Genomic DNA, 8,882 nt, shown 5'->3' on the forward strand with positions numbered 1-8,882 from the left:
TGAATATCACATTTCAAATGTTTTCTATTGGAATTGGGTTTATGAGTGGAATTTCCTAATAAATCTTTTTACGATGAAAGCTGCTAATTTATATTTTCTCTAGCAATTTCTCAAGGAGCTATAAAATAGTATTGAGATCTGATAGGATTGTTCTATAGACTGTAATATAAGGTTAGTAACTTCATACCGAAGACTTATTTACACGGATGTATGCTTGAATAAACTGATTATTATATAAAGCCTGATCAATGCTACGTCAGTAGAGTGCTATCGGAGATAAGGTGCCATCATAGATTTCAGATTATTCATATAGGGATTCTAAAATATTCAAAACAGCATACTAATTTGTTTACAAATATTCGGTTTTTTTTAGGTTCCAGATTCCCTGAAGATGAACAAAACGGAACCATAGAAATACAATGATACCTTTCAATTTTAAAGACGATAACAAGTTATATCTTAGATTAAAAAAAGTAATGCAAATCAAATACAGTAAGAGTTCCGTTTTGTTATGCATGAATTGATATTCAGATGTAATGTTTGTTGTTGATGAATTCGTTTCCCTTTTTAATAATAATTGCTAATTTGTGTGAATAACCAGAATGTTAATAACCAAAAAAGTAAAATATTTATGACAGCAAATAAAACCAAGCTTGTACTAAATATCGAAAAACAAAATCCATACCCAATCATCATAGATGAAAATGTCACAGACGTTGAATTCCAAATATTTGGGCAAAACGTGAAAACAGAAAACAGAGACAATCTTCGTACATGATATTCACAAAAGAATATGCTATAGGACTGTTGATAAGGAAACAAGACAACATACAAATAATAAAGCAGTTGCAATACGATTTCCTACAAAATGTAAGTGACATGAAGTGAAGTAAGAATAAGCATGTCCTGTTCTATCAGCGGCACCCGTCTTAGTACAGGTGAGTAAGAGAGTAATCAAGGGAATCAAGGCCGTAATCGAAGAATATAATCCAGGGACAAAGACCAGACATGGAAAACAGACAAACACAACAAAGAACATAAAGTAACAAAAGCAAATAAGCAACTCGGACTCCACTAAAAATTGGGAGCATGGACCAGGTGCACCGGTAGGGTAAGCGTCCTCTGCCTTTCTAGAAACATCCGTCGAGTTACTAAAAAAAATTTCAAGTCCGGGGTAGTCGAAAGAGGTAAGGAAAACTATGACACGTTGAACAAATCAGTTTTCAAGGTGCAGATGGATACACCGTAGTAAAATTCGGAATGTATTAAGTTCGGCGGGTTGTTAATCAGATTAGACGTAAAACTTGCTGAATATTTATTGTCTCATATAAATCATTAAGGGCAATCAATATGTGATGACGACCATAAAACTTCTTCTAGATTGACCATGGCGAAATTGTACTTGTATTATGCGGTTGTATTCAAATAACAGAACAAGACATTTCGAGATAGTAAAACTGTTCATGTCTAATAGTACGTAATAAAGTATCATAAAATATATTACATGTAGACAATTTTTGCAAGCTGAATTTTTAATCTCTTCCGTACTTTTGTACACTTGAAGTACAAATATTTGATGTTTCCGGAGTAAAGAATTACAGAATCCACACTAGCCTAGTTGTGACAGAAATGTGTTTCAAATTAAACTGGCCAAATGTGGTATATATTCCATTTTTATATATGCCTTTGATAAAGGTACCATCATACTTTGCGTCATTCAGCTTTAGAATATATTTATTGATCTTGAACTTGTGCTGACGAAAAATATCGGTTATTCAAAATATTCAGTGTAGATTATATCATCATTTAGTACTGTTAAATGTATTTGAAATAAATAGAAAAGAAACCGATTAAAGCCTAGACTACAATTAAAATTCTTAAAAATTGATACGAATGTTAACGGACTTGAATATTAAATATTATCATACACGTGTGGCCTACTTGTGTTTCTTATTTGTATGAGAACGGCAAGTTTACATGAAATGATCACTTAGCATTGAACATTACCCAATTTCCGATTCAGGCACTGGGGTAACAAGACTATATAGGTCATATACATTAGCACGATATCTATGTATATTCATAGCTAGTCGCTTAATCTGGTTCATAATCTGGTTCCCTGATCAAAATCATAAGCGACCCATGGCCGAAGATCGCTACTGCGTACTTTTATAAAAAAAAATATCATACACATTTTCATGTGCACTTTGCTTGTATGAGAACGGGAAGTTTTCATTAAAAGATTGAAATGATCGGTTAGAATTGAATTTATGTAATATTACCCAGTTTTCGATCAAACACAGTAGGCTCGTCACAATTGACTATATACAGGCCATATATATTATCAAGACTCTGATATCTATAAATAATCATTGCCAGTTGTTTAATTTGGTTCCTGGTAATTGAAAACATTCGGTTCATCACAGTTACGAAAGAGTACGCAATTATATCAAGGGAACCAAGATTTTAGCGGAAGTCAACCGATTTTAGACCATATTACATTCGTGCAATTTCGGATGTTGAAAGTAATAAACTAAAATCAGTGACAGTGAATATTTGACGATAAAGTGACTTTAATTACTTCAGTCTTTGATTTTAAATATAATAAACCAATCAGAAAGTTAATACCCTGCAGCCAATCAAAACGTTCAACATAAAGTGTTTAATTGTCTATATATGCGTATGTCTGAGAAAGATATATCAGTCTTTTTAGCATGGGTCAGTTATGATAAAAAAAATCCCGATCGTTGCTGAAAATTTTAAAAAGAATGTTTGTCTATGGAAAATGCAGATTTCTTTATTTTTCAATGAAATTATTTTTTTTTATAAAACACAGTGCGAAAGAAGAAATGCCCCCCCCCAAAAAAAAAAACAAAACAAAAAACAAAACAAAACAAAACAAAACAAAAACAAAACAAAACAAAACAAAACAAAAACAAAAATAAAACTAAACAAAACAAAACTAAAGAAAACAAAATACAAAAAACAAAAACAAAAACAAATGTAAAATCAACACAAAACAAGAAGAAACTATAAGAGAAACAAACATCAAGGTCACAAAAAATCAAGGAATACAATGAAATTACCATCTCCCTTCCGCTCCACATCCCCCAAAACAAACAAACATTAGAAACAAATTAGAAAAGCGGTATCATATATCAGATATTCCATTTAAAATTACATAAATTTTTCATATAATGAATTATCACCAAAATTTAATAATACTTTATATGGAAATCTGAGTAGCTGCAAGTAAGGTTTACTTACCGACATTCCAAAGAGGGTTTATAAAGACGTTGTGAAATGAAGTGTTTAAATGTAATATTGATGATTTCAAAACCAAATCTCTCTGCTTTCGTTAACTTGTAAGTAATTTCAAAAGTATTTATTTGTTTGTGTTTTTTTTTACCAAAGGAAAAATGATTCTAGCGATACATATTATTGACCTGCTGTCAGCTCGTTCCAAACGTAACGTGTTCATAAGTAAAAGAGTACCCGATTTTTCATGCATTATAAAATTTAAGATATAATAAAAGAATTTTATTTGAACATTTAAGCACATTTGGTAGCCATGTATAGATAACATTTGAGCAGTAATGTTGATTTCCCTATGAAACACAACAGTCGTCCTTACTTTTTGATGAACGTTTCATTCTTGGCTTACTCCCACGTCGGATAAGACTACGACTACGAGAAAACTTAGTCTTATCTTCTACTTGTAATTCGTTCGGACTTGCCGCCTTTTCCTTTTCACAACACTCTAAGGAGTGAACACTCATACGCCTCAGCGTAAACCTATCCTCATGTCTTACTCTTGGTGTCTTTGCCTGTTCAAGGAGAATTTTAAATATTTCAATTACAGCCGTCCCATCTTTAGCCGATACTTCAATAAATCCTTCCCCCAAGTCTTCATTGTATGCCCAATTGAGGGCATCAAACCTTTCAACCTTACGTATGTGCTCCTCGTCTAAATGGTTACCTACAATAACACATGGAATTTCTTGGTAGCTCTCACGCACCTCCTTAATTTGTTCCCACAGCCCTTTTACCTCATCGAATGTTTGTTCATTGGTTATGGAATACACAAGTACAAAAGCATGAGCATTGACAATACAAAGACGTCTCATAGCTGGAAATGCAATGTTTCCAGCCGTATCAAGAAAGTCAACTTTAAGGTGTGTTCCATTTATATCATATTCTTTTGAGAACAAATCTTCGATAGTTTCTGTATAGGTCTCACTGAATGTATCGAAGAGAAAACGTTTAAGGATTGAACTTTTTCCAACTCTTCCAGATCCCAGCAAGACTATTCTGTTGCGTTGTTCAATGTCGACCATTATTGATAATTATACGAATTTTCTTGCACTAATTTGTTTTCGTATTATCAATGTCGATCCATGTCAAACACACCACAATTACGAAGGTCCTGAGATAAGGCGTTCGACATTTCCCTTGTGAATGCAAAAAGCAATAAGCATCAGCTTGTAATTGGTTTGCCCTTTGCTCATCAAGTCAAAAGTCTGTGTCGGTAAACATCATTTATCAAGTTCTTCTGCTTTCAAGCTTCCTGAAAAAGATAGAGAAAATTATAACACTTTATGGTGTTAGTAATAGGAATCGATTGTCCGGAAAAAGGTCTGCAATTTACGACAAGATATGGTACCACTCCAGTGATAAAGATCCAATTATCGTAACTAGCCTGAAAATTAAGACTGACAAGGAAATAAGTAGGGGAATAATAATTCATTTAGACGTGTGCACATATTATTGTCTCTGGAATTCAATTGATCATTTAATTATGCATTGTGAACACAGTCATTGTTTGCATATGTCCGTATTAAACACGGTTTATTCATTAAACGACTTTTAAAGTAGACTTTTAAAGCTATAGATGCTAACTAATTAGGAATCATTCTCTGAAATATTTATTTGTTAAATGCATTAAGTGCAATTCTTTGTAAGAATCAGGCATAAAGGTAAAAAATCAGAAACACGCATGTCAAAAACCGACCGAAATGGCAATATAATTTTCCTCATGGATTCCTTCTCAATTAAAAAATCCCATTATTTTATCTCTGCATCACTTGATTTGCTCAGATATTGTTCAATGGAATATATGGGAAAAATGATTTGACAGAGTTATCTGTCCTGGAAATGTTAATTTCAGTGCAATTTAATGAAATAATAACTAAATTAACCAAAATGATATGGAAAATCTCTTCTTTTTCCTTGGTTCATATGGTTCAAAAATAGGTTTTTTTTATACTATGTTCCACCCACTGCCCGATTCTAACATAGAATAACACTTAAAAATAATACACTGACAAGAGTTACTTGATGCTATTGACATTCCAACTTACTACAATACATTTTGTTGGTGATGTATAAATGTTTTCAAAACAAAACCATTTTCTGGTTGTTCGATTAATGACAATAAAAAATAAGCTACTTTTCTATCAATTCATGGAAATTACATTTGTAATTCAATGTTCATGAATCCCGTCAATTGTTTAATTGAATTCATAAGTCGATACATTACAAGGTGTGTTTTCTTATAGCATACTCTATTCTGTAGGGAAACTGGGGGATATTTGAGAAAAATGGGGTTTGATTCAGATGTTTAGTTTTATGGTCGTCATCATGAACTCGTGGATCATTACGGTGTTTCCATCTGCATCATGAAAATTGATTTGTTCAACTTGTTATAGTTTACCTTTACTCTTTCGTCTACTCCGGACTTGACTTTTTTATGAGCAACTCGGCGGGTGTTTCTAGAAATGCAGAGGACGCTTACCCTACCGGTGCACTTGGTCCATGCTTGCAGTTTTTAGTGTAGTCCGAGTTGCTCATTTGCTTTTGTTACTTTGTATGTATGAGTTTAGTTACTTTATGTTCTTTGTTGTGTATGTCTTTTTACATGGTCTTTGTCCCTGGATTACATTCTTTTGATTACCGCTATAACCTTGTTCCCTTGATTACTCTTAAAAAACTGTAATACTTTATATAGATATTTATTTGAATGATTAATGAAAATCCTTTTGGCTTTTCTTAAATATTTTAAAATATCTGAAAAATAGCAACGAGGGTTACAAAGTTGTGTTTTATATCAATAAGGAATGTAGAGCTGTTCAACCTAAACCCTTGATTTTTTCAAAATTTAATTTTAATAATATTAGAATGAGACAGTAATTTGAATAGCCAGAAAGAAATACGAACATAAACTATCATAAAAACATAACAACAGGGAATAATTACAGTAAAACCTGTCTAAATATCAATATTGAATGATTTGTTCAGTTAATACATGTTCATTATACTATGTTTACTGAAAACTAGTTGAGGGGACTTCAGAAAGTATCTGTTGAAGACTAATTTTCTACTTTATAAGGGTTCAATCAAGACTTATTTCACTGTGTATGTACAAAAAGACCCGAAAATATAAAACTGAAACTGAAAGAACAACTTGCATCGCGCCTCCTTTTAAAATCTGGGCATAGCCTTTATGTGATGATGGATGGTAAACGGTTTTTTTATGTACACCTTGCTTTAATTCATCAGTAGCAACCCTGTCATTGCAGTGTCTTTACTTTTCCAGTTTTGTATCTGTAAGATGACCACCTTTGAATACAGAATCGTTTACATTTATTATCACATGTACAATTGTTTGATGTTGATATTATATCGTAATTAACTGTCAGTGCCTGTAAGAATCAGGCAGTAGATGAAATAGGGTATGAAAGAAACCCATCATTTTGATCTTGTAATTTGACTATTTGCACAATTAGAATCAAGGAAAATTGACAAGATTTTCTATATCATGCTGGACCATTGAGTTACAATTTCATTGAAATGCACTGTAAAATAACACTTCAAGGCCAGATAACTCTTTCAAAAACCTCATTTTTAAAGATTCTATTGAGAATTTTCTGGGCAAATCTAATGAAGCAGAAATCAAATAAAGTGCCCTTGAGTGATATAACATTGTCAGATCGGTGGGGTTTTTACATGCATGTTTCTGATTTTTTCAATTTTGCCTGTTTTCTTACAAACACTAACACTTCACGCATTACGCCTTCTGCTACTGTTTTCATCATACTGTGATAGTATTATTGGTCTTTGGGTACCAATTTTTTAGGGATTTCGTGGGGTTGATATACCATGAAATTTGGTTCCCTACGAATTCGAAAAGGTTTTAAATTTTCCTTTCGTTTGTATGATGGAATTGTTAAATTCACGAATTCAAGAATATACGTACTAATCATTCTCCCCTACACCACGAAAATTAGTACCCACGAATAAAAGTAATTTCATAGTATATAAAAATTTCTCATGCTAACTTTGAAAGTCAGAGTTTTATTTCGTTTGAATATCATAAAAAGAAAAGTTTGAAATTGATTCATCGTTTCAGATATAAGATAATAATCATTGAACAAATTAGCGTAACTGCTTTTGTTTACTCTTTAAAATTACATTTTGTTATAATGTTAGATAGTAAAATATTACTGTAAAACAAAACAAAAGCAGGTAGACGACACAGACTCAACAATATGGAGAACCTGAAAGAAAACACGTGGAAAATATAATAAAATGGCAATCTGATGAAGGAGTGGTCGAAGGAACCAAAATTCGAACCAAAATAGAAAGAATTTAATCAAAGGAAAAATTGAGAATGAGAAAAGACACAGCAAAGAACATGAAATAACCAAAATAACACGTACAAAGAAACAAAAGCAAATGAGCAACTCGCATTTTACCCCCCCCCAGCCCCCCCCCCAAAAAAAACCAAAAAAAACAAAAAACAAAAAACAAAAAAAAACAAAAAATAAATAACAAAAATAAACAATACAAAAACAGAAGAAAACAAAACAAAAACAGGGAGCATGCACCAGTGCGCCGTTAGGTTTTCCAGAAACGCCCGCTAAGTTGTTTATAAAATATTAAGTCCATGATTGATGTAAAAGGAAAGGAAAACTATGAGACGATAAACAAATCGGTTCTCGGTAGGAAATTAACAACGAAACCAAACTTAGAAAAGCCACCGACAGTTAGTTCTTTTATTAGTATATAACAATAACTTAAAATATACCAGATTAATTGTTAAACATTATTACTCAAGTAGGTTATAGATCAAACTATATGAAAATTAAGTGTCCATTGGACATCCATACCAATTAAACTACCATAAATCACATTGATAAAGTTACAGTCTTACCTTGGTTATTCAAAAACTACTTTAATCCGAGTTCAATTTAGCAGGTTAATATAACAGCAAGATACGAAATATTTTTTTACATTTCAATTCTTTAAAAACAATGCTTGTTTGTGTAATTTAAACCCATATGTCAGTGATCAGTGCGAATACCATTCCTGGAAGACAATTATTGTTTTAGCAGTTGGAATCCAATAAGCATTGTGACTATTCTCCAACAATATTTCCGAGACAAACAATTAGGGAAAATGAGAAAATAGAAAAATGACATATGATGTTTCTTTACCGTCTGGTTTCCTTATTTAGAGTTTCTCAGATGTTTCCATTTATGGTAATGGAATTTAAATATTTGAAAGTGAATTGTTATTGGTCTATTAAGTATCTGTCTTTGTAAGATTCGTGCAAAATCTGAAAAAAACGTGATACCCCCCAAAAAAAGGCTACATATTTTTATGTTTGTAACTAAGTTAATTTATGGGTCTATATTATGAAATGTGCAACTGTTCATTCAAATCTCTCTGTTCTTAGGAGATAATCAACATTGAAAATCAAATAGAATCTATAGTATTTGAGTGTCATTTACAGAGTTATCTCCCTTAATTTTGGATTCTACAGTGCGTCCTATACAATTTTAATCTCCTATGAGCATGGGTTATATGAAAAAAGCAGATGT

The 8,882-nt window shown here is 32.1% G+C and overlaps 1 pseudogene across 1 annotated transcript; it reads right to left on the reverse strand.

The window, feature by feature from the left end:
- Positions 1-3,525: 3,525 nt before the first annotated feature.
- LOC148619995 (ras-related protein Rap-2a pseudogene) lies at positions 3,526-8,510 on the reverse strand (annotated as a pseudogene). The gene is made up of 2 exons (XR_015921321.1): positions 8,213-8,510; positions 3,526-4,567 (listed from the first exon to the last, which is right to left on the reverse strand). The product of XR_015921321.1 is annotated as a ras-related protein Rap-2a pseudogene (transcript).
- Positions 8,511-8,882: the final 372 nt, after the last annotated feature.

The sequence above is a fragment of the Perna viridis genome, chromosome 4 (genome assembly GCF_037379345.1).
Source record: "Perna viridis isolate PV_CMFRI_1.1 ecotype Kerala chromosome 4, ASM3737934v1, whole genome shotgun sequence".
NCBI classification, from domain to species: Eukaryota; Metazoa; Mollusca; class Bivalvia; order Mytilida; family Mytilidae; genus Perna; species Perna viridis.